Source organism: Lactuca saligna, chromosome 1 (assembly GCF_052625555.1).
Source record: "Lactuca saligna cultivar CGN05327 chromosome 1, ASM5262555v1, whole genome shotgun sequence".
NCBI classification, from domain to species: Eukaryota; Viridiplantae; Streptophyta; class Magnoliopsida; order Asterales; family Asteraceae; genus Lactuca; species Lactuca saligna.
The window spans coordinates 17,750,811-17,773,600 of record NC_136417.1 but is presented as its reverse complement, the minus strand read 5'-3'; the positions used below and the strand labels follow the sequence as shown (position 1 = coordinate 17,773,600).

The 22,790-nt window shown below is 36.2% G+C and overlaps 1 long non-coding RNA gene and 1 pseudogene across 3 annotated transcripts; both read right to left on the bottom strand.

The window, feature by feature from the left end:
- Window positions 1-280: 280 nt before the first annotated feature.
- Window positions 281-4,357, bottom strand: LOC145025513 (uncharacterized). Of its 3 annotated transcripts, XR_013673534.1 has the most exons (8): window positions 3,168-4,357; window positions 2,851-3,063; window positions 1,872-2,479; window positions 1,703-1,777; window positions 1,514-1,618; window positions 1,127-1,439; window positions 892-998; window positions 281-570 (listed from the first exon to the last, which is right to left on the bottom strand). It is a non-coding gene; the product is annotated as an uncharacterized LOC145025513 (long non-coding RNA). The 3 variants fall into 3 exon arrangements; XR_013673528.1 differs by having other exon boundaries at window positions 2,851-4,357; XR_013673540.1 differs by having other exon boundaries at window positions 1,872-1,916; window positions 2,851-4,357.
- Window positions 4,358-15,148: 10,791 nt separating this feature from the next.
- Window positions 15,149-17,377, bottom strand: LOC145003101 (subtilisin-like protease SBT3 pseudogene; annotated as a pseudogene).
- Between the last annotated feature and the right edge of the window lie 5,413 nt (window positions 17,378-22,790).

Sequence of the window (22,790 nt, the reverse complement as noted above, 5' to 3'; positions counted from 1 at the left end):
ACACGATTTACGACGTGCATTTACGACACGCAATGCGTATCAAGGAAGACCCTATCATAAAGGAAGACGACAAGCATTTGCGTGTCGTAACCTAACGACACACATTTACGACTCGCATTGCGTATCATTAAAGCCCATGTCAAGAAAGGCCATGTCATAAATAAAGATGACACACATTTTTGCGTATCGTAAGTTATATGTTTAAAAAAATATTATTTATAGATTACTAATTTTCAAATTAAATTTGCATTTAATGTCTCATAATAAATAAAATACCATATATAAAAATACAATCCATTGCATAAAATTTAATGTCATACAAATAATCGTTCCATGGAAAGATAAAACAAATCAATAAAAGTTGTAACGGAAATTTACAAACTAATTAGATACAAGAAATATGAAAAACTTGAAATCCCTAAGATTAATAGTTCTAACAGAAGCTTCATGTGAGATACATACAGTTGGACCAGTAAGCAAGGATCCACAATAGCAGCACAAGAACACGTACACGATATCTTCTGCAAGAAGGTGTCAATCCAAAACTACTGTTGAAGGTTGCCATGATAGCTGTTAAGATTTAAGCATAACAAGAAACCAATCAGTGACTATAATAAGCTAGAAAACAAGCAACTAATGAACAAAATAAGCAACTAATTAAGTCAAACTATGACTATGTATTGTTCATACAAGAAACAAAAGGAAAAAAATGTTGATTTATTGTTGTTTATACAACACTCTCTAGACAACACTTAATTGAAGAAAAGAATAAGGCTAAACTTACAAGAAAAATAAGGAAAAAATAGTTTTGAGTGTAAATTTCAAGATAAAGTCACTTGCACCCCAGTATAAATTTCAACAAACAGCTTTTGAATGACAAAGATCAGGTACCTCTTGATTAGCACGTGCATGGTCTCACAATTGAAATAATAACAAATTCAGTGCTCCACCCATAAACACCAACAACTTGAACATTTTTCAGTTGCAACTCTACCCCCCTGAAAATAATGTATTAAAACGACTATTAATTTATGTTGGATAAGAATAAAGTTGAAGTTCACCCCATTTAATGAAAGAATATGCATACAAATTGGCAGCAAACAAGTAAATAAATGAAGAAAGTTACCTTCCATTGAGTTTAGAGAGGGATGTAATATATGTTACCCCAAATCTCAAGGTTTTATTGTAAAGGGTGACAAGCCCAGTGAAAAGACTGACAGCATAATCAGCAATCTCCTCTGTTTCATATTCTGAAAACGCAAAGCCTTTTGATTTATCAGTTTCTTTATCTCGAGGAATGTGAAAATCAACTACATGACCAGCTTGAATACACGTTTCACATAAAGCCGAATATTTCTTGTTTTGGGATTTACTACATCTTCATTGTTCATTGGAGCCATTCCAGGAATGTAAATCACACTTCTAAACTCTACTTCACCCTACAAAAATAAATATATAGATTTAAATTTAATAAATCAATCTAGAAAATGTAAGAAAAGGGTAGAACAAGTACCTCTATGGTGAAATGAGTGTATGCAAGAGGATCAAGAAACTCATTGAATGTCTTCTTGTAAAACTCACTGTATTGATCTTTTTCAATTTCTTTAGGATTCCTCATCTACATTTCAATTATATAATTAACAAATTGTTAAGCAAACAAGTGGCTCAAAATGTTTTAAAAAAAATCACTCTTTTAACTTACCCATATTAGTTTTGTCTCATTGGCCAATTCCCAATCCTATTATTTTTTAGTTTTTGTTTTCTTCTTCTTGTCACCCTGGAAAACAAGATTACTTTTTTATAAATAAATCATATAAAAGCAACAAAATTTCATTTAAGCTGAATTAGACACTTTAGTTTTTAGTTTTCACCTCTGATGATGTTTCTTCACCCTCTTTCGGTTCTTCCTCCTCTACCTGAAAACAAATTTCAAATCACATTTCATTAGCTACTTTTTCAGTTTGTGGGTCCCAAATCATAACACAAAAATAGTAGCTTTTTGAAAGATAACCATCTATAATTCCAACAATCATTATTCTGAGTAATAAGTATATAAATATACAAGTCCTTTAGAAAATCCTAAATTTAAGGTTAAAAGGAGGGTTAATATTGCAATTTTCCTTTGAGTGTATATTCATTCTTCTATTCTTGCATTTGGCCCTAGACCCCTAAATAAACAGACAATCAAAATGACAAATCATTTTTACCCAAACACTAAACTTAAAATCGTTCTTTTATGAAAATTAAGTAAAATAACATCAAAAAGCACACCATGCAAAACGAATCATAGCATATGATGACAAGTATGAAGTAGATAAATTTCTTTATTTCAAACATCAAGTCATCCGTTCAATTCCACACAAGCTTTTTTCACGGGAAAAAAAAATGCAAGGAAAGGACATATTTGCCCTTGAAACAAACTCAGGTGGAAACTGCTGCCACCAACGCCATATGCTCTATCAGGTCCAACACCCGATTACTGCATATAATCAGATAAACCCTAATCAGTCAAACGCAAACACAATACAACCTGTTCCATGTCTCGTTTTTTGTGTTTTGTGTAACAAACAATGAGAAAGAGACAAGATATGTTTTGACTAAAAAATATGGCTGAATGGAAACACAATACAACCTGCATATTGTTCAGCTTTCTTCTTGGTGAGACAGTTATCTCCAGTAAAAGAAGCATCATAAAAAAAAAAAAAAACCACAGAAGAATGAAAAATTGAAACTGATGAGCACACTAGAGTTGTCTGATAATGGAAACTTTTATCCTGAACATATATATAATGCCCCACAATGTAACGGGAAATTGTATACTCAAAAGCAAGAATCAGTGTATGCACAAACCTCAAGAACATGATGTAATGCTTCGAATTTTAGCTTTTGCATTATAGCAAAAAGTGTGACTTTAGAAGCATCTTCCTAAGCCAGCCAACATATATCTTCAGAATTAACACTAAAAATCCCAAACCACCCAATCTCAACAGCGATCTTCAGCTGCCACTCATAAGGCCAATCCTCCAAATCAAAAAATTGATCAAGTTGCCCCATTCCATGCATCTCAATACATCCAAAAAAGAAACCCCACCATTGTTGATTATCATAACACCCAGAAGAAAAGAAGAAGAAGAAGAAGAAGAAGAAAGCAAGATCAAGAGTCTTACCAGCAGGAGATACAGGAACCTAGCAAAACCGACGCCAACAGTTTCTAACCTTCGACACCCAATCACATCTAAAAACCTTCAGAAACCCTCTTATATCTCCAATTCCATTAGTTAAAAATAACCAAATAATCCATCCCAAAATCGATCATCTCATCCAAATCTTTTATTTCCCGAAAATGACAAAAATACCCTTTGGGCCAAAACTTTAAGTAAAATTCGACCTTTGATAACCGCAATCCCCATAATCCAAAGTTAGATCTTAATACAAACACCTTTATTATCTTTTATTAAATCCTTATCAATCGAATTCCAAAACGTCATCACTTTTTTATTCTCCAAATCGAAATCAGAGAACAAAAAAATCCAATACTTTATTCTCCTATTCCTGCGAACCTGACGAATGGTACTCCAATCCAAAAGAAAATCAAAATTGACTTCCATGATCACAAAATTTGTTTTTAACAGGGACATTCCATTCCCTACAAATCTCCTCATGAATTTCGGAAAATCAAAATTGTATGAAAGCATTGAATTATGTTAAAACTTACCAAGAGAAAAACGAAATTCATACCATAGGTGTATTGGTGGTGCGATCGGTGTCGTCATCTGGTAAACATCAAATATGATCCAAATCGACCTGCAGATAATTACAAATAGGTTCTGGAAATGGGAATTTCTTGCGATTAAAGAGGGTAGAGTGAAGGTAATCTCTTGCCTGGTCAGGAACAACCATATTACGTAGAAGAAGATGCCCTGAAACGGAGAATGTTCACTGATAGAAGCTACCTCAGTGGGTAGATTAGGGCATCGGTGTTGATTTTGATGATATGCTTGCCGAGTTTCATAACCCGTTTAAGGATGGAGTAGTGAGGCGGTGATGTAGAGGAAGGTTCTAGGGTTCAATTTCAACTCAATTAGTAAAGAGTCCAAAACCATTAAACCTCACTCAATAATCGAAACCATAAAAATTCTTGAGTTTTGTATGAACTTTTATCACAAATGATGTTCACGTCACCGACTCCAAAGCGCCATAATCATGTCGAGATCCAGAATCGTATACGTTTGCTGTTTACTAATATGTTGTTGAACCCTGAAGAATCTACCTAGGTATTCCCACCGCTGAAGATGAAGATGAGGCCCTAGGGATTTTTCTTGCTAAGTCGAAGAGACGGGTGGTTTAATCTCTCGGATCCAATAGGCGGGGGTAATTTTTGTCGATTTCATTTCCTGCCTAAAACGCGTGTTTCACTTAAAAATTATAAAGCGATAAATTTACATGACGCATATTTTATGAAAGGCGCCCTCCGCATTTTTTTTTTCTTTTCTGACACTAATTTTAGGGTATGTAAAAATGCGTGTCCTCTATCCTTAAAATTTTGGAAAACTGACATTAGTTTTTAGGGCACGCGCAAATGCATGTCCTCTATCACCACGTGTCATTGTTTGCGCGTCATTAAAGGGTTGTTTTCTAGTAGTAGGACCTCATGAACCGTGTATACAGACTGATGTTGGACCAGTCTGTGATAGTCTTCATCGATGATATCTTGGTTTACACCAAGACTCAGGAGCAACACGAGGAGTACCTGAGGGAGGTGCTGGAGTCATTGAGGAGGGAGATACTTTTCGCAGAGCTCTCTAAGTGTGAGTTCTGGTTTGATGAGGTGCAGTTTCTGGGCACCTTGTCAACCAGAAGGGTATCTTGGTTGATCCGGCCAAGGTAGAGGTCGTGATGCAGTGGGAGGTTCCGATGTCTCCATCTGAGATTTAGAGTTTTCTTCGCTTGGTGGGTTATTATCGAAGATTCATCTAGGATTTCTCCAAGATTGTTGTTCCATTGACCTGACTGACCAAGAATTCGGTGACATTCCTTTGGGGGCCTAATCAGTAGGCAACTTTTGAGACTCTCAGACAGCGGTTGTGCGAGGCACCGATTCTGACCTTGTAGGTGGGTGTCCACGATGTTGTGGTTTACTGTGATGCTTTGATCACATGTATGGGTTCAGTTCTGATGCAACGGGTTCGCATGATTGCGTATGCATCGAGGCAGCTGAAGCCTCATGAGGCAAACTATCCGACACATGATCTGGAGATGGGGGTTGTGGTTTTCGTCCTCAAGATTTGGTGACACTACCTCTATGGGGTTTGTTGTACCATTTACACAGACCACAAGAGTCTGAGGTATTTGATGGACCAACCGAATCTGATCATGAGGCAGCGTCACTGGTTAGACGTGGTGAATGATTATGACTTTGAGATCCTTTATCACCCGTGGAAGGCCAATATGATGGCTGATGCTCTTAGACGCAAGGCGGTTGCGGCTCCGATTTGGGATATATGCCTGAGGACGACAGTGATTACTCTGTTGTTGGAACGAATTCGGGAGGCTCAGGTCGAGGGTATGAAGGAGGAGCCCCGAAAGTGTGAGCGGACCATAGGTCATGTGGCTTAATTTAATTATGACAGTCGTAGGTTGTTGACCCTGCTTCGGAGGGTCTAGGTTCCTTACTGGGGCAGTGTACGCCAAGTTTTGATGGAGGAGGCTCACAAGTCGAGATTCTCCATTCATCACGAGGAGACAAAGATGTATCAGGATTTTTGCCTTGATTATTGGTGGCTCTGCATGAAGCAGGACATAGCTTGGTATGCGTAGCGATGCTTGACTTGTAGGAAAGTCAAGGCCAAGCACCAACAACCTCACGAGAAGATGCAGCTGTTGGAGATTCTCGTGTGGAAATAGGAAGACATCACCATGGATTTCATCATAAAGCTTCCCAGGACTGCACGTGGAGTAGATTCGATTTGGGTCATCATGGATCGGTTGACCAAGAGTGCACATTTCATCCCGATCCAAGAGAGTATATCGGTTGAGAAGCTAGCCGAGATCTACTTCCGCGAGGTGGTGGCACGTCATGGGGTGCCGGTTGTGGTTATGTTTGACCGAGATGTTCACTTCACTTCCAGATTTTGGAAGTGGTTTCACGACGAGATGGGTACTCATCTTCTCTTCAGTACAAATTTTCACCCTCAGAAAGATAGACAGACTGAGAGGACGATTCAGACTCTGGAGGATATGCTACATGCATGTGTATTAGATTTTGGCGGGAGTTGGGATATGTATCTTCCGATAGTGGACTGTTCGTATAACAACAGTTATCACACTAGCATAGACCAACCTCCCTTCGAGATGCTCTACGGGAGGAAATATGGCACCCTAATATGTTGGGGAGAGGTCGGAAAGAGAGTTATGGGGATTACTGAGGTGGTAATTAAGACTACTGAAAAGATCCAGCTGGTCCGGAGTAGACTTCAGACAACTCAGATTTGGCAGAAGAGCTTTACTGACAGACGCCGATCGGGCCTAGAGTTTCAGGTAGGAAATATGGTTCTCCTGAAGGTGTCACCTTGGAAGGGTGTCATCCGATTCAGGAAGCGGGGTAAGTTGGGTCCCAGGTACATTGGTCCGTTAAGGGTTTTGGATCGGGTGGGTCGTGTAGCTTATCGCCTTGATCTTCCAATCGAGCTTAGTCAGATCCACATTACTTTTGATGTTTCCTAGATGATTCCGCACTTGTGCCTTTGGAGGATATTCAGGTGGACGACCGCCTGAACTTTGTTGAGAGGCCAGTGATGATTTTGGATCGAAAAACGAAAACCTTGAGGAACAAGGTTGTACAATTGGTGAAGGTGTAGTGGCTGCACTACAAGGGGTCAAAGTGGACTTGGGAGCCAGATGAGGAGATGAGAGAGCATTATGCAGAATTATTTGAGACAACAGACTTCAAGGACGAAGTCTGAGACAAGTGGATGAGAATTGTAATGCTTGATTCTTGGTATGTATTTACCTTATAATGTATTCTATTTTATAGAGCAACTCAATGATTTGGGGGCCCCAAACTCGTCAAGTAGAGATCATAAGGGTAGTATATTTTAGGTAACCTACTCAACGAGTTGGGAGGCCTCAACTTGACGAGTAGGATGGAAGATATAAAACCCTAATTTCCGGGGTTTTCACCCTATTTAAACACCTTAGCCCTAAGGTGTTGGCCTCATTTCCAGCCTCCAACTACCTAATCCTAAATCTCGAAACCCTAAAGTTATCGTGATTAATTGTGAGCCATTCTAAGTGTTTTTAGTGTGTACTCGAAGCCATTGGAAGAAGGAAAAGCTTGAGGACACAAGAATGAGCTTATAGATCCAAAATCCTTTCCCCATCCACAACATTTTGCTGGTATAAAGCTTGAGCCTCGCCTTGTAGTTGTTTAGATATTCTTTTAGGGTTATTTGGCTTGGGTTTGGTCCAAATATCATGGTCCTTGGGAGTTGGACGTCCCAAATGGGTTAACACTTCAGATCTAAGGTCTTGAGGGGTTTTCATGGCATTAAGGTGCCAAATTTATAACCATGGAAGTCCCATGCAACCTTTAGACCATCATTTTGGCATTTTGGAGCTTCTAATTGCGATGAAGGTAGAGAAAGCTAGGACTTTACATGATCTTTTTGTTCCTAGAGTCCAGATCTATGACCTCATGGTCCATCTTGTAGTTTTGGTGATATTTTAATTATGACTTTGGCCTTTTTGGGTTAGGGTTTGAGCTTAATCCCTTTAGGAAATGTATTAATGGGCAAAGTTGGAAACTTTACCCGTATAGAGGCATTTCCAGTCTAGATCTGGATTATAGTGTGTAAATCTGAAGAATAAGGGCTTAATGCATTAAGAAGGGCTAACAAGCTGAAGAACTCGACGAGTTCATAGAGGAACTTGTCAAGTTGGGTCGAAGTGTCCCGATTCTGTTAAAAAGGAAGAACTCGGTGAGTTGGAGGAAAACTCGACGAGTTGGATCGCAATTTCATGATTTTGTGATTCATAGGAACTCAAAGAGTTGATGGGGAAACTCGAGGAGTTGAGTCAACTCGGAGCGTTGACTTTAACTTTGACTTAGACTTGATTTTGGCCATAGTTGACCCTAAAGATTTATGAGTATGAAATGACATCTAAGGAATTGTTTTGGTTCATGGATTGAGTAGAGATGATTTCGGGACACAGACGTTTCAGCTATCATCTGAAATTTTTGAGGTGGGTTTCCTCCTGGATTGAACAGGTTGAAGGCACCAATGCCGGCCCGTGTATATTATATGTGCTGATTAGTAGCTAAGTGTAGGCATATCCAATATCTTAGCATTACTTGAGTATGGATATGGAATGGATTGTTGTCTGTGTGATACTTGTATGTGTCTCTTAGTTAGCTGAGTGTAGGTGGGCCCGTATCTCACTATTAGTTGAGTGTGGGCGGGGCCCGTATACCCTAATTAGCTGAGTGTGGGCGGGGCACGTATCTCACTAAGTGTGGGCGGGGCCCGTTATTCGAGTGTGGGCGGGGCCCATATTTCCTTGAGTGTGGGAGGGGCCTGTAACTCTTATTTGCATAGTTTGAGGGAAATTCACTAAGCTTCGTGCTTACGGTTTTCAGTTTTGGTTTTAGGTACTTCTGATAGCAAAGGGAAGAGCTCGGGATGACTGTATTGCACACACCATGATGTTTAGCCTGGGATGTTTACTTTGATATATTTGACATATGTTTTGATATCGATATACCGTTTATCATATTTTGAGATACTACGACTTATGTTTTGATGGGATGATTTTAATAACTATGGTTTATTTATGATTTGAAAATGAAATTTTTGGGACCATAGTTTATGAGTGTTGCAGTGATAAATGACATCGAGAACGTTAAGCTAATTTGCATGTTTATTCACATCTTGTTTGTGATCCTCGGTATCCCTGTCACAAAGTGAGAGCATAATCGAGATTAAACATGACATTGAATACTTCAATGAATCTCAAAAGATCTAGGAATTTCATCTAAAACCTAATTCATTAAAATTTCATTTTTCGTTGTGGAATTGGTAAATCATCATTTACCTACCTTCAAATAACTTAAAATTGGATTACGGCATCCCTCATGTGAATTGTGAATTGTTGTGTTGGCTTCTAGCCTTAATATTTCATTTGGGTGTTATATTAAGGATCTAATCAACTTACTTGAATTTTCTCCCTTTATACATGTCGAGTTTAGACAACTACGGTCTTCTTAATCCTTTTGGAAAAGGTTTCCTTCTGAAGATGATTGTCTACGTGTCGATCAATGTGAAAGATCGTTCCCTTCTTTGTTCATTGGTGGAACTAGAAATCTTGATCTTCCTCCACCTCCACCAGTGATTCTCCCTGACCCACAATTTTGTCAACTTGAAAAGTTCAAGGTTACTCAAGCCCTATTGGCATGTAAACACCAAGATGGAAATCCTGTGTGTGCACACATCCTGAAGATAAAGTCACACATTGACAAATTAGAAATATTGGGTGTCGTTTGCCCAAGGGAGCTAGTTGTTGACTTGGTTCTTCACTCGCATCCTGAGTAATATAGTCAGTTCCTTAAGGACTACTACTTGTATGAGCACGATGTGACCCTAATCAATCTGGCATATTTGCTAACTGCTACTAAAGCAGAAATGCTTTGGCGCACTAGTCAAGCAAATGTTTTTAGAGGATCTATCTCCCAAACTTCCATAGACGTTGGTGACGGCAAAGGTGATAGTCCAGAAATGGTTTCTCCTCCTAAGGGAGAGAAATCGACCAAGGATAAAAAGTTTGAGCATAAGATCAAGGTCGGTTCTAAGATAGTTCCATATGCCGATGCTAAAGAATCCATTTGTTTCTACTGCCAATTGAATGGACATTGGAAGCGAAGCTTCCCAGACTACCTGAGAGATCTTAGAGAAAGTGAAGTCAAATTGTATGACTCTACTTCAGGTACATCCATTATCTAACTCTATTAAGTTCCTATTTATGGATTCTTATTACATGATGTGACAATCACATTTTTATGTTTTTATAGGATCGAAGAGAAAGAAAGAAGCTTAAAAGAGGAGTAAGTTGATTATGGTAGTGAGAAATGGATTTCGGTCGCATGGTTCGATGATCAGATATTTAAGCTGATACTTAGGAGTTATGATAGATTGCTAAGGAATATTTAGAAACATAATTCTCATATGTATTCATATTGTAAGGACAATTTTTCCGCACATTATCAATAAAGTAAAATTTGGTTTTATCTTTATTTGCTTTATGATTACTTGCAATGAGATTTATGAAAATTGGTGTTTATATTTCTATTATTAGCAATGTTGAAAATGGATCTATTTTTTTTTTGTTATACCACTTGTGGTAGTGTCATAAATTTGCCAAGTGATGAAGGATTCTCATCACCCAAGGTTTAACTGGAAAGAAACTTGGAGTCATACAGTTGATTGTGTGATGTATGAGAATCTTGATCTTTAGTAAATTAAGACTAATTTCTTGTTCACACACACACACACATATATATATATATATATATGTGTGTGTGTGTGTGTGTGTATGTGAGTCAAGTGAAGGACTAAGGGATCTGGTACACATTGACGTGAACTGGTCAGATCCACTACAAAGGACGATATGCCTATTCGTCATGATTTACTATTGGTTCAGTACATATGGTTATGCTTACAAGATTAGGTGTAATTCTGGTACCTTGAAAAAGTTTCAAGTTATAGCATAACGATTAAGAAGAATCCATTGGGCAGAAAGATAAAAGTTTCTCCAATTTGAAGGGAAAGGAGAGTACTTTAGTATCATGTTATATGATCATCCTAATGATTATGGAACCATATCACAATTGATCATCTAAGGACACCTTAGCGCATTTATATGACTAAGAAGTGGAATCAGGTATTGTTGAAATGGTTAAATCAAGAAGATGAGTCATACTTTGTTCCTAAATCAAGTCTTAGAGTTATACTCTAGTTACTCCAAGTTGTAACTTGAGTAACATGTTCTAAGTAGGTTTATAACACCTCATGAAATGTGGAGTAGAAATTTTTTCTTGCTCTAGCACATTTGAAATTGGTAGTTGTAATGTTTTGGTTAAAACAAAGACCAACTAAGACTAATTATATGAAGTGTTTTCTTGATAAGACCCACACTGACTCTTGAATATTTGGTTGTCGAGGAATGTTCCTTGACAAAGAATCTTATATGTCAAGAAGTCAGTGGGAATCTTGTTGATCTTGAAAAGTTTTAGGAGACAATCGAGAATAAACCTTTTAGTAATCATTAGCACACGACCTGAGGTTAATAATCTATTGCGTTGACACATTGTTGCTTCTATGCCCATTCCAGTTGAGTTGGCAATGCTTATGAGTTTTAAGTTTTTCATTTGACTGCATAAGGCAAAACACCTTGATAAGTGACAATACATTGATCTGTATGGATGAGCTATTCAATAACTTGGAAGCACTTGTAGACCCTTTTGCTATCGGATGACAAGAAATTAAGATTAAGCAAGTTCAGTCCATATAAGTTTGAATTTGTCATAAACCTTGTCTTATGATAGTAGTTGGAAATGATAAATTCATATGGATAGGAATACATACACCATAAAATCTAAGTGACAAGAGGTTTCTCTCTGCTTCATGAAAATGATTGTGAGGAAACGCTTTCACTATTAGATTTTAAATGATTGATTAATGTCATTATAGTTAGCCGTTGTGATAATTGCATTCTCAAATTTGAGTATGATTACGACATCCCTTTTCATAGTTCGAATTCTGAGAAATGGCAAATAGTTTGAACATTCAGGACTTATTGCTATAAGTTCTGAAAGGGTTTAGACACACACATAAGCTATCTACTGAAAGGTGTATAAGCTTGAGAGGTCTACATAAAGACTTATCGAAGCACCACATATTAGAAATCTGAACTTTGGTAAGAAAGTCAATAGGTATTGATTTCTAGAAGTCCAGCTGATTTCTAGGTACATGTCAAAACTAGTGGGAGCATAATTGTTATGCTTGCAAGAGTATAGTTATTATGCTAGTGGGATCATAATTGTTATACTAAGTGTTTCAAGTAGACAATGCTGGTTGTAGGAACAAAGGTTAAAAGTTTGCAAGTTACAAAGTTTAGAAGTTGTTTCGCTAAAGAAAGTTATAGGGGAGAGAGCACTTATATTTCATTTCAAATCTAAAAGTTTAGATTGAAGGATATAATAGAACTTAGTCATGAACATATATGAATATCATGTTGAAATGATTTAACATAGGAAATTCATTATATGGAAATATTATAGCAAGAGACTGATCAAGTCTTTATGTAAGACATTATGAATCAAATCCCTTATGCTTTGGATATAGGATCGATTGCATATGTTATAATATTCACTTGTTCTGATTTTTTCAAATGCCTAGGGCATTAAGAGGGAAAAAAGGACTAGAACTTGATATGACTAAAATTATTAAACAACTGTCAAGGACAATATGAGGTTTACCAAAGATTGGTTGCTTGTGGATAGTTGGAAGTATGGTGTAAATTTGGAAGGACCATATTGAAATGTTCTGAGTGGAGGTAATTCTTGTTCAAAATTGATAGTCATATGGCAATATGGAAATATTTCCATAATGGGAGTAGACATTAAGATCTATGTGTTAGTTAGAAACTTTAATGCAATAAGGATGTTCAAAGGAATGTACTTTGAATGCGAGACTTTATTTCCATGGAATTGTTTTTGTAACCAATCTTCAATGGAATGGTTTGTAATATCATTAGCAAAGCCTCTGTGACTTTGGTGCCTAGACATTATAATAGGATCATTACATGTAAGTTTAGACTCTAACGGATTTGGTATTCTTACACTTGTAATAAAGATTTAGAATTGTGAAATTAACATCATTGGAAATGTGTTCAATTGATCTGCTTCACAAAGGAAAGATCATAGATAAACATAGTGTGCGTGCTTGTAGCATGTCATGATTGTTGTTTTAATTCAAGTAATAAGTTAATTACTTGAAACATTATACAATGAATAAATTCTGGTTAATATGGTGATTAAATATAAGTGTTTTATTTATATTCAAAAGTTTTGAGACCATAGTTAATTTGGTTATTATTGTGTTTCACTTCACATGTTTTACTTCCCGAATAACTAGGTTATTCAAATATCCACAGTCGATCATACTTTTGGAAGTAAGTAGTGAATTAAGACTGTTATGAATCTGACTGTAGATTTTGTAAGAGCTTAGATATGGCACTAGTTTGCTGCAGTGATCATGAGTACTCCTTAAACAGGAATTTGAGTATTGGATTAATCCACGCTCAGAGAGTTACTTCATGGATTATATCACGAGTAAATTTGAGATGATAATATCTTATATTCTTCGAACGGAGATATATGATTTGTTGTTACGGTCGGTTATACATTGATAATACGTAAACGTGTAAATAAATTGATGTTATAATACGTATTATTGTCTATGATTTGATGAGTGAATAGTACAAGCATATAGTCGAAGTTTATCTGTTCCTTTTACCTTAAATGGGATAAAAGTTATATCCGTGAGCTTCTCGATGATTTAATGATGTCATCTTAAGCGCTTGGCCAAACTTGGACTAGATTGATGTGTTCAATTGTAGTCAGCCGTCATAAATCGGAAATCGGGAAACAAACTTTGGACAGAGAGAATGATTGTAATCCAAGTCTCTTGTCCATATGATATTTTGTAGAACGGTGGGATATTTGATCACTTATCTAAATGACACGTAACTGACTAGGTTAGAGTTCGACAACGAGTTTTGAAAGCTACGATTGCTAGTAAAATTTTGAGGTCATACTTGCAATCATAGTTAATAGAGTTATCCAAGTGGAAGACTGTTGGATTATGTGTCTAAGTCCATAACTATAATTGGTATGTACTTGATTTGATAGTAGCATGGTCCTTTTGGGTTGCCTTCACTTATGCAACTTGATAGGATGACTATGAGAGAGAGAGAGAGAGAAAGAGAGAAAGAGTTGAATTTACTATTTGGAATAATATATTTGTGGTTAAAATGATTTATTAATATATTATGAAAATAATATGTTAATTGGAAATCATATTATTAATTAGTGTATAATCAGATTTAATCTGAGATTAATTTTGAGATTAAAGGAACTGATTAATAATACATTGACTGTTTCGCAAATCATTGATAGTTGTGAAACTGAGCTTTTGGACCCCTTGGATAGGAGTGGACGAAATTTATAGGGTGTCCCTATAAGATTTCATCCAAGGGCTTCTAGAAGAAGAGTCCATAGGTTGCTTAAGCCGTAAGCAGGAAATTAAGGTTTCCAGCTGACAACCCTAGTAGCCACAAGTATATAAGGAGTGTTCCTCTTTCATTTTCGGTGACCTAACCCTTGGAAGAACCCTAGCCAAATTTGTAAGTGAATATCCTCCTCTCTCCTCTCATCCTCTTGCATTGGGTGTTTGTGAACCATTAGAGGTGTAAGATTTGGGCCACTAAGCTTTCAAGAGTCAAGGATCTTCAAGATTGTCTTGTTATTACTACATAACAAGTGAGGTAATTTTCTAAGCCTAATTTGCATATGAATTACGAAATTATATGCTTTGGTATTAAATTCGCATGTTCAATTAGTGAAAAACTTAGATCCAAAGCAATTAGGATTGCATGATCACATAAGATTGTAGATATGCTCATAACCCATCATGAAGTCTACAATTTGTCTTTATGTCACATAGTATCTTCTACGAGTGATAAAAGAAGAAATCAAAAACAGAGGTTGTCATTGATGTAGATCAAAATTCTGTTTATCAAAATTTTCATGTTGTTTGATTGATCTTGTTGATTGATTTTTCTTAGATTTGTAATCATGTGATCTATTTGATTGTAAAACATTCGGTTCTTTTGAAAAAAGCAGCAAGTGAATCGATATCAAATTGTTCATACAAAAAATCGTACCACCCAAGTATTGATTCATGCACACTTTCATGATTCAATGCATGGTTTTATACGTCTTTATGCCTACAGAAACATTCCAATGGCGTCTGTGTTATTAGTATCATCAAAATATCAGAGATCATCACAAGCTGCAGAAGGTTAACGACTTATATCAATAATTGGTGACAACGATAGGGCTAGATACCGTGTGGTTATGGTCATCGATCCATTTGAGATAACCATAGTTAACTTTTGGAGCATTTTTGTCAAGTTTTATGCTCAGTACAAACTTGTGCTTTTGATATTTGCTCGCGAATTTGATGGTATTAGGCTCCACGCTGACTATCATTCCAGAAGGAATCTCTAGAGAGGCCCAATATGTGGATCCAGGAGCTCCAACATTTGTTAAGGTCCTGGTGAACTGCTTTTCTGACAAAGAAGTGGTTTGGTTGAAACCGGCGATAAACGAAGGGTAGTTAAGGTCTGTATGGTTATTGTGGCAACCCCATTGACTTCTTCTTATAACAGCACCCATTTGTGTTTCATTGTATCCAAGATCACATAAAAACTGAATGTAATCTTGTGTATCCAAATCATAGATAAGCCCAGGGTCCATGGCTCCGTTAGGGTTAATGTGGCCTGCCCCAAACCCTAATGGTGTAGCCGTGAGTCCGTTCCACTGATCATGAATGGTTCCAAGTTTATTGTCTCCTTTGGTTGCAGTTGTCATTATAGCTGAACGGATAGCTGCTGGACTCCAATCACGATGAACAGCCTTCACTAACGCTGCAACTCCAGCCACGTGTGGAGCTGCCATTGACGTACCTGAGTAAAGCGCATAATCTGTTAGCAAGTCGTAGCCTCCAGCTTCCATGAAAGGCACATCTGGTCTCACAGCTGCAAGCACATCTACTCCAGGAGCAAGAATATCAGGCTTTAGAATGTGTGGGCTGATAGGATCAGGTCCTCTGGAAGAGAAATACGCGACTTCGGGTGCAGGTCCGGAGCCTGTTTTCGTTGACACAAATTGCATACTTTTCACAATCGATGTGTTTCTCCATGCGTATTCCATTATTTCGTTTCCGTATCGAGTAGGCAACAATATGCCTGGAATGGAATAATCCTCCGGATCAAGAAACAACGATTCCGTCAAGAAAATTGCTCCGTATGCACCTGCGTTGCTTACTACTTCCATTTGCCCATAAAGATCCGTCAGGTTGGTGGTGTCACACACTACTACTTTCTCCATGACTTCGGTTCTACTCAGAGATACACATCCGGATTTCTTCGGATCATCACGTCCAAAGTACAATAGTGTATTGGATATAGAAACGCGTTGTGGAAAGTATGACGTCCCTTCGAATTTCAACCCATTTCCGAGCTCCAATGTGGCTAGGTAACTCCGGTCGATTGTCCCTGCACCTACGGTCATGATCCATGGTGCACCGTTGTATATTGAACTTGTACTTGGTCCTTCGTTTCCAGCTGCACAAACTACAACTATCCCTTTTTCTATGGCTGAAAGTGATGCAATGGCGATTACATCCTCGTAATAGGGTGTTTGAGCTAACCCTAGTGATATTGACATTATATCGACCCCATCGGAAATTGCTTGATCCATGCCAGCTAGAATGTCAGTAGCTGCCGATGCGAATGTGTCGGATGACCAGAGGACTTTGTACATGGCGACATGTGCGCTTGGTGCTATGCCTCTCGCTGATCCTTTTGCATAACCGAAGTGACTCGCACCGAAGACATAGCTACCTGCAGCTGTGGATGATGTGTGGGTCCCATGACCCATGAAGTCTCTAGCTGAGTCAAAGTCGTACTCAGTGGAGATATTAATACCTGCTGCCTGGAGCCCTTTGCTAAAAGATCGAGCTCCGATGAGTTTCTTGTTGCAAAGAGACGGGATAAAAGCTGTGCCATTCTCGCACTTCCCTTTCCATCTTGCCGGTACTTTAGACATCCCTTTATCGCTAAAGCTCTCACTTTCCGGCCAAATTCCGGTGTCGATTATTCCTATAATCACGTCTTTCCCGTATGAAGCGGTTGGCCATATGCCGGAACTGCGTTTCAGTCCAAGAAAGTCCGGCGAATGGGTGGTGAACAGCTTGCCGAATGACTCTTTGTAAGTGGCAACATGAGCTGGTGACTTCTCGACCTCTGTTAGTTGACAAGGGGTGAGCTTAGCACTGAACCCATGCATGACATGTGTATAAGAGTAAAGAAATGGCTCTTTATCTTCACGACAAGTCAATGAAACGGAGTTTACAGTGTGTTGATGCCATGACTCGTGGTCTGAGAAGTGGTCAGGTTTTGAGGAATGGTCCATGTGGATGATATAAGTTTGAGACATTTTAGGCTGTGTGGATGCAGCAATGAAGGCTGGTAGCAGCATCAGTAGCTGAAACAACAACATTGAAGAGAAAGAAGACGTTTCCATGGCGGATTAAATGTGTTTCTGGATGATGATGATGATGATGATGATGATCATTAAGCTAAAGAGTGTGATATATATAAGGTCTGTAAACTAGATTAAAATATTCTGACCAATTCTATTCTTGACGTATATTTCTAGGTGCATCAGATATAAAACAAGTAGAAATCTAAACATTTAGTGATCGGCATTATCGCAAACTTGCTTGGAAGATGTACTTCATTTGTTATAACTATATAAAAGTACTGTCTCGTTTGACATATCGAGCTACATTTGAGATGCTGTCTTAATTGTCAACCGATGAGTAATTTGCACATTGGTTTTGTCATCGATTTCTTGTCTATAAACTTTCTGAGAAACCGAAGCTCGATCTCCCCCGATTCTTTGAATTGGTCTGCTTATCATGTGATGTTATGCATATATGTGTTCGAACTTGATTATTCTTCAAATATCATGTCTAGAATTTCTTGGTTTCTGTTACATGTATATGAACACTAAAATATTATACACAAAGTTGATTTTCATACTTTCAAGGAGATGTATACTGTTCTTTTATTCTTTATCACCAAGATTTCATGAAGGTCGCTGCTAACATGGCACCATTAATTAATAACCTTTGATTCTAATTGTTCGAACATAAATATTATATTTTAAAGAAATTCCTTGTCATTATTACTTTATTGGACTCATTAATTAATAGCCTTTGATTATAATTGCGTGATTTAAATAAAGCTCATTAAATCTTAATTTTTATTTTATATTGAACGGCAAAGCAATATTATTAGAAGAAAAGAAAAAAGCCCAAAAGTAGAGAAGGAGAGTATAAATACAAAAGGGAAAGAGAAAGAAACAAAAGCCCAAGAACTACACTATGGCGATTGATCAGAAAAAAACATTAATAGAATTGAACTATTGAGTAGGAACTATCAAGGGCAACCATCAATCTTTCAAAAGTATTGCACCATCAGTAATGAACCAGAGACAGCAAAGTACTTTCAGGGGCAAAATTGACCAAAACAAATCTTTCAAGCAGACAAACCTAGTGACGATCCATTTGACAATTAACCAAATCTTTCCGGGGGCAAAATCGTCCAAAACAGAACAAAGAAGACTGACAATCCATCATGAATTAAAAATGAACATATAAACAAGGGGTGACAATTCTCATCATGACCCGCCAAATAGCACGAACCTGACACGAAAATAAACGAGTTTATTTTCGAACCACTAACGGATATCAAGTTAGATCGTGAAACTACAAAAAGAGCGTTTTCTTTCAATGCTGGCTGGTAATGTTTAATGTTATTGAAAATATATATTAATCACAAACATGAGCAAAAAATATGATGCGTTAAATAGGGTACTTGGCCCTTCAATATTTGGAGACTACTCCGAAGAAATGCATGAATATATTGTAAGCCAATTACCCGTTTTCTCCCTTGAAGAAATGAATTGCACATTTTTCAAGGAGTGTCAAAATTGGAAAAAATTGTAAATTTAGTGTTCAAATCGCAAAAGATAAATAAACAAATAAAAGAAAAGAAAATAGTGTCTTTCACGTCATTTTTTTCGCTAATTTCATGCCAGCATTACATAACTAAAATGTGTCAATTCAGCATGACATGTTAGCATGTCACAGTCAGCAGTGATAACATGATGACCTGAAGCAAACCGGTCAAGTGTTTAGAATTGCAACAAATTAGGGGTGAGAAACTGAGTCCGGAAATCCAAAAACCAACAAAACAGAAACCATAACGAAACCGATGCTTTGGGTTTGAGTTTTTCAAATACCAAAAATTTTGGTTTGGATTCGGTTTCAGAAATTTCATAACCGACAAAAACCGAACCGAAATTATTATATTATATAAACATTACACAGATTATATACATATTATATTATAATGTTGTGAAAAATAAACATAAATACAAAGTTAAATACAAAGTTGACCAAGCCGTAAGTTACTAAACGCATAAGTTGGACCACCCAAGTTTGATACTTGGCCATTTCACCTGGTTTTTTTATTTTGTTTTTCGGTTACTTATCTTATATCCCTCTTACATTGTTTCTTATAATTCCAAGAAAAATACAAATGAGTTTGGGTTTAAACCTGAAACTAAGTTTGGAAAACAGAGAAACAAAACCCATTGGTTTGGGTATAGGGTTCAATTTTAAATACTTCAAAACCGATATCATCGGTTTAAATTCGGTTTTGGATCATAACCGTACTATGCTCAACCTTACAAAAAATTGAAAATATAGGGTTCAGTTTTACTTTATTTGATGTTCCTATGACTTTAGATTATAGCCCATACTAATGGGTTATTTTTCCGGTTTTCAAGAAAACCGGTTAAAATGTGACCACTGTAACAAGATAATACAGTTTTGGGCCAAACACTATTAAGGGCAATCAGTCGGGTGTTATACTTTTTCCAATAGTTAATCCAAATTACTCCTTTCTTTTACTTTATTTTCATGGGCCTATTTATTTAAATTATAGCCCATAATATGATACTAGAAACGCATGAGCCAGTTAAGACGGATAGGGTGGTGTTTGGCTACATCATCAAATTGAAACTGAAAGTTACATGGCATCTATTGCATTGATGAGGTGAACGCATGTTTGTTGCTTAAAAAGCTTTGACATGAAACCAATAAACCAACTTTAATAGTGGTGACGGACACATGTACCACGAACACCACTACAACACCAACAACGCGTAGACAAAAAGGGATACACATCATACGCATCAGTCTACTAGTCAACGTCAAAATTAAACGTTTTTATTTGTATCTTTCATTTTTTAAATTACTTTTTGTAAAAATCTGTAGGTAATTCTTCGTTTAAACGTTTTAGTTTTATTGCGTGATTGGCGTCCATTATTTAAAATTAATTTAAAGTATGTTGTTTCTGGCGTGGGAATTACATTATGCTGTAGTCAGTACCTCTTAATATATCTCTTTCTAATTTTTGTCCATATTGTAAGTATATAGTTGTATATTTAATCAAAATGCTTTATGTATATTTTAGTACGTTACATTCCAGCATATAAAGTTGAGTGGTCCTCGCCAAATAAGGATGGGCAAATTGGTCATACGATCTCCAGTCACCCACAAAATGATTAAATATATATGTATGGCAATTTAGCTAACTTCTAAAAACTATGGGGCATGTTCTTCAATGGAATCCTCACCCCTTGAATATATATATATATATATATATATATATATATATATATATATATATATATATATATATATATATATATATATATATATATATATATATATATATATATATATATATATATATATATATAGGGTTAAGTTCAAATGAGAACATTATTTAATGTAAGAACGTGAGAACACTACTTTATGTTACTATTCTACAATGAATTTTGTATATACAACGATATGGTATTATTTATCAACAAATATACGAACAATCACACATTAATATTTACATTAAAATTTTGTATGTACAACTTTATGACATTATTCATCACCAAATATATGAACAATCACATATTTAACATTCACATTATAATTTACTAAATTACTACACATATTTATAAATTTTATACTAGAATAGCAATATAAAATTGAATATATTCATATTATAATTATTACAATACTATACATATTAAATTATAGTAGAATAGTAACATAAAGTAGTGTTTTCACATTCTCACATTAAATAGTGTTCTCATTTGAACTTAACCCTATATATATATATATATATATATATATATATATATATATATATATATATATATATATATATATATATATATATATATATATATATATATAGTGTTGTTATGAAGAAATGCAAATTGGTTGGAGAGTCTCGAATACGCTTTTAATCCCGATGTTGATATTACTCCAACCAAGAAACATGTGATTTTTGAATAATATTATCCGTGTTGGTGATTACCAATAAAGAGAATCTAGTTGTTTAAAATCAATTAGTTGTTAGCGACTAAATGAAAAATAATTAATATCGTTTTATTCGTCATAAATAATGTATTTTACGCCAATTATGTTTTTAGTAGGATCGAATTAATTATTAAATATTTTAATAAGTTTCAATTATATTATTTGTCTTAACTAATTATTTTTTTGAGCAACGAGAGGATCGAATTTTAAGAGCTCTGAACTCGAGCCGACTATGCTTTAGAGTATTTCGTAGTAAATGATCACAATACACCGTCTAGATGGTGGTTAATTAATATTAATTAGTTAGATTAAATAACTATAGCTAGATTAGTATCATCAATGATACATGCGTATACGATACCCCTCATAACTCCAATTATTCTATCCCTTATCTGTCAGTTAGCTTCTCTACCAAAGGTGAACGTAAAGTGGTGGTATTAGAATCTTTCGAAACATTATAAGTCAATGTGTAGGGGCAGTGGAGATCTATACAAGAAAATATGTGAAAATTAGGTTTTTGCTTTCAACAAAATGCATGTTCAGGCAATCCCCATCCAATCGGAGTCTTCATCTTGTCCTAATAGGCCATGGTTGTAATATATGAAGATTTATCATCACACTTGAAAATTTTCGGGCGGACCAAATATCTTTCTAAGATTTTTTTTTCTTTTCAGTGTGTGTTTTAATTGGGCTTGACGTTTTACATGTTTTGGTCAAGTCTTGTCGTTTATATACTTATGAACGACTGTATCTGTAACATTATAGTAGACAAAACATGTGTGCAATAAAATCTCTCTAGTTCGACAATGGATGTAGCATATCGTAAAATAATATGAACCACTTAAATTATTGTGCTTTGTGTGCTTTGATTTAAATTTTCGTTTATGTTTCTTCTCGTATTCCTCAGATCTGTTTTCTTTATCGTTTCGTCTTAACCTAACAACTAGTATTAGAGCCAGGTTGAAGACGAGAATGTGAAGATTGATAAATTTGAAGGCCATGATTTTGGATTCTGGAAGATGCAGATTGAGGATTACTTATATCAGAAGAAATTGCACTTACCGTTAATTGAACAAAAACCTGATAAGATGGATCTGGCAGAATGTAACTTATTGGACCGATAGACTCTTGGCGTTGTCAGATTATCACTGGTGAAGAATGCCGCGTACAACATCGTCAATGAGAAGACCACGTTTGGATTGATAAAGGTATTGTCCAACATGTATGAAAAGACATATGCAACAAATAGGGTTTTCTTAATCACATAATTGGTAAACACGAAGATGAAGGAAGGAGCATCTATGACAGACCATGTCAACGAGTTTAACTCGATAATATCCAAGTTAGGATGTATTGAAATTAAATTAAAAGACAAAGTCAAGGCTTTATTATTATTATCTTCATTACCCGAAAAATGGGTTGGAACTGTTACTGTAG